The following is a 5,000-nucleotide window of genomic DNA, read 5'->3' as shown; positions in this document are numbered from 1 at the left end:
GTGCGTTATTATACAAAGTTGAATGGCAGGATTGACCTCGGGTCATATAGCCATCACTCGCTTATCAACATACAATTTTTATATATACGAGTACATACGTAGATCTTGTTACATTATATGCACATATAAGCCTACATTTTAAAATTTATTTTACATGTCTTTTAACTATCTCTTTTTATGTAGTTATTTAACTATCTATCTTGTACCAACAATAAAAACATGTTTTTAATTACTTTTAATTTGCACAGTCATCGTACGTAAGTACTTACGCGATATTCTGAAATATAGGGGTTTTTTTTTTTCATTGTAGAGATGTAGTTGATCGTATATACAAGTCATAATATAAGACCAAACGAACCAAACCTAACCAATCACATGTTCGTACATGTAAAGAGTATAAGCGGATTACGAAGGGAACTACCTCAGCGCTAGTTTAGCCAATTTCTTTCATTATTGTTTGGAATACACCATGTAATGTAATAATAATAATAATAATAATAATAATAATAATAATAATCAGGTGATAACCTGAGTTACTGCCAATCTCTCAACTGGATTTACAAAAATTGTAGGTAAATCAACATTGTGATTTTCAACTAAACTCAAAACATATTGAAACTGGTCAGGTGAGAGTCTGAAATATTCCTTAAATTTTGTCGCCGATTTTATAAAGATGTATCATTATCAATGCGTTAAAACAGAATTCTGTAAACCTATAACTGAATATTACATTAGTCTGCAGCTTGTTCCTTTTATAATACGCATGCGAGATTTTGATATCCGTCATCTACCTCTTCTAGAAAAAAATATCACCTTCATTATGTTGGATTTATTCATTATAATATTTAGGTTATGTCCGTGGCCTACATTAATTTACTTGTCCATAGGTAGCAGATGAGGGAATAAACAAATGGCAATCAACAGCGATGTGCGTCAATAAAGAAACCACTTCTCGGCGACCATCGCCGGCGATGTGCGTCCGACGATGATCGCCATAAACAAACCGTACCATTAGTAAGAAGATTCGATCTCGCTCAGTAAAAGCACTAGCCTCAACGCAAGAGCGCACCTCCTATGCAAAATATAAATCTTTTATGTCCTACCCGACAAACACAGAGTTACGAACTCTATCTGGCGGACACAATAACAGGAATAAATCGGCAACAGCAAGAGAGAGGACTTATGACAGCCCAAATCTGCCTTAAATATATCGACCAGACAAACATTACGTATGAAAAGCAAGATGTACAATTATTTTGAAACCGTAGTTGTTAAGAGCACGAACTGTGGCAGAGGCACAATGCGCCGAGACTGATAAGGAAAACCGTTAATGAAGTCATCACTGGATGACGTAAGATTATGCAATAGTGTAACAGAATCAATCAACGAGCGGAAGGAACAGAAAAGGAGCTTGAGAATATGTCGTGTGTGAACCAAGGGAATAGAGTAGAAAAAACAACAAGGAGGTTGGGAGCTAAAACCGTACTGTCTTTAACACTTCTATATATATATATATATATATATATATATATATATATATATATATATAATAAGGGTAATACACAATACACTATAACACGAATGGGAGCCAATTCGATAGTAGCAGTAGCACACAAAATCTAATATAGAAATTCGTGCTGTTTGTGTGTGTGTTTGTGTGTGTGTGTGTTTTTTTTTGTATGAGAGAGAGAGAGAGAGAGAGAGAGAGAGAGCGAGCGAGCGAGCGCAGATGCGCAAGCCACTAAGTGGATCGAAATTCGGTTACGGAGGTCATGGACGCCTCATTCAGACGCTAAATAAGGTAAAGTGTTGATAAAGCGTTGTATAATAACTTACTAAAATAAAATTAAAAAAATCTCGACACGAGAAAAGGAGATGTTAAGTTGACTACGACTGTACACATGGCGGATTTTCTCAATTTAAAGTGCAACTTTGATGAGCGGTTTCCTGGCGCGGCGGGGGGGGGGCTGCCTTAATGCAAAAATCAAAGTGTTTGCAGTGCCCACCCCCTCATGTCAACCAACCCCCAAAGCGGTCGTAAGCGTTGAGAGGGTACGAAAATAGAGAAATCAAGCGAGAGGAGAAGTGTGGATAGGGAAAGTAACGTCGCGACCTATGCTTCCGAAATGCCGACCGGAGCTAACATGCAGTATCATCCGTTCAAAAACATTACCGCCTCATAGTCTGTACACAACTTTTATTAAATCTCTGCCTCTGTGCAACAGTAATGGTTTTATTACTATACAACAAAGCATGACACCTCTGCGCAAGATATTACAGCAGCGGTCATCAGGACAGTGCACCCTCGAGCTAGCGTCACTTACTCGCGAATAAGACAAATCACTATCGTGCACCCGAGGTTGCTGACAGTAATGATCTCTCTCACTCTCCTTCCCACTCTCTCTCTCTCAAGTCTCTCTCTCCCGCTCTCTCTCCGTCTGAGCGTGTCTCAGTCCCTCCCTCCCTCCCCCCTACTTCACGCGACGGTTCATATTCCGAGACACAATTTACCCCTTACCCACTTCAGGGCATGCTGACGACCAATGAATTACAGTATCGAAGAGTCATTCGAGAACGTCTTAACATTACGTGGTTGGCGTAGCAGGAATAACACAAAAGATAAAAGCATCAGAGCGGAGCAAAGACAAATTATCTATATGGGTCTTCAATAGACACCGATTAGGTTTTCCGAACATGGTGGCAGAAAGGAGGAGATGTTAGAAGGATACAAGACCGAAAGGCTTATAATAAAAGATATACGTTTCGAAACTCGATTAGTTGTTGCAGGGCTTCTCATATATAAAGGCGGCTCAAGTTTTGGTGACCACCACCGAAAAATGGTTGAGGGTGCGAGTAACTTCAAACTTGCCACCTGCCAGTGTAACAGTGGGAGTCTACTATGGACGAAGTAATGACAGAGCCAGTGATAACTCTGTCTTAGCTATGCCTTTTGTTTTAAGTGAGAGTATATATATATATATATATATATATATATATATATCGGCCTGGGTACCGTAGTCGTTGTAGATAGCGCTGGCCTTGTGCGCTTGAGGTTGCGAGTTCGATGCCGGCCGAGTTCGATTGCTCGCAACTGCCGAGGTTATATCAGCGTCGCCGGTGTGCCGGAAGTTTGTCCCGCAGGAGTTCTTTTACAAGGCAACATATCTACTGGCATGAGCGAGTCGCATTTAAGCACACTTAAATGCCATCGACTGCGCGAACGAGACGCTATAAGCAGTAAGATGAGCTGTAGTCAGCATGTCAATAGTAGGATTAATAATGGCAAAAGAAGCTAATAAAAGCTATAATTAGCTGCGTAACTCTGGAAAAAAGAACTGACTAAGGAAGAGAGCAATGATGTGCTATGTGTGGAGCGTGGCATTTTATGAGGCAGAAACACGGACATAAGGACGAAGAGAAGAGTCTAGGAGCATTTGTAATAAGGATATAGAGAACAAGGAGCGAGTGAAAAGGACAGACGGAATAATAATTGAAGCTGAGCTAAAAAGACTGAGTGATGAAAGAATAATGCCGAAACTGATCAGGACGAGAAATAGAAATTGGCTGGGTCACTAAGAAGAAACTGGAAACAGGAAGCACTGGAAGTTATAGTGAACGGAAGGCAAGTTCGAGGCAGAAGAATTCAGACAACATAGAGATACATGGATGCATGGAGGCAGTTTCGTGAGGAGAGTAATGGCGAGAACTCGTACGACAGAATCGTTACTTCGAGGTAAAGAACATAATAATTACGGCCCTTTATACAGTCACAACCGCTCTACAACTAAAATTTAATAGTCACCCTATAAAGCGCGGGGAAAGAGGCGCTGTGATGACTCACTGCGGGCGATTGCGCACGTAGAGGTTATGGCCGTAAGAAGCGCGACTTCGATGCGAGGGGAGTTTACTCAGCAGCACCATATTGCACGAAGACACACAACTTCGCTCGTAGTTGCAGAAGATATTAAGTAATTGAGCATTAAAATATATATCATATTATTAAAATAATTTACATAAAGGATAAAATTAAAAAGTAATTTTGTATGGATTAGGAGTCTGATTATTGGAACATGTAGCTAATCGGCAATGTAAGCAGTGCCTCATTACTGGTGCCTTGTTGCTGTTACTTGTGAGGGTGAGACCTGTCTTCGGACAGTTAAAACACACACACACACACACACACACACACACACACACACATATATATATATATATATATATATAAAATGAAGCTCCTCAGAGTGCAGTTGCGGCATATATGTACATATATGACCACATAGTACAACTCACTTGAGGAAAGAACAAAATGATACATGCATCTCAAGTCTAAATACTGAATTTATTATGCAAGATGTAAAAATGAAATAATGTTGTATATAACTGCCGAGGTTATATCAGCGTTGCCGAAGAGCCGGAATTTTGACCCGCAGGAGTTCCTTTACATGCCAGTAAAACTACTGACATGAGCGTGACGCATTGAAGAACACTTAAATAGCATCGACCTGGCCCGGGATGGAACCCGCAACCTCGAGCATAGGAGGCCACCGCTATACCGAGGCCGCAAATATTGAAGATCCTCTGAAATGGATTCTGATTCTTGTGTACAGTACATCTATAAAGAGGTAGTACAACCCACTTCACGAAATGTGACAGAGGAAGAACGATAGTCTATATGCAACTGAAGCATATGTAATTAATGTTATGAAGATGATCCACTCAATCAGATTCACGCAGATGTCGACATCTATTATGTGGCAAAACATGACACAAGACGGTAAGCGACAGACGAAGAGCATATGTCTGTGTGGAACTGAAGCCTATATATTTTATATAATGAAGATCGTCTGAATGAGGTGGATGCAGTTGTGTAAAAGTAATATCGGGCAGTACATCACACTAGACGATATGTGGCAGAGGAAGAACAATTGCCACTAAGCAACTGAAGTCTACACACTATAATAATGGATATTTCATAAAGAACCTATGAATGAGGGTGCGGC

Source organism: Periplaneta americana, unplaced genomic scaffold (genome assembly GCF_040183065.1).
Source record: "Periplaneta americana isolate PAMFEO1 unplaced genomic scaffold, P.americana_PAMFEO1_priV1 scaffold_36, whole genome shotgun sequence".
Taxonomy (NCBI): domain Eukaryota; kingdom Metazoa; phylum Arthropoda; class Insecta; order Blattodea; family Blattidae; genus Periplaneta; species Periplaneta americana.
Note: the sequence above shows the minus strand (reverse complement) of the source record.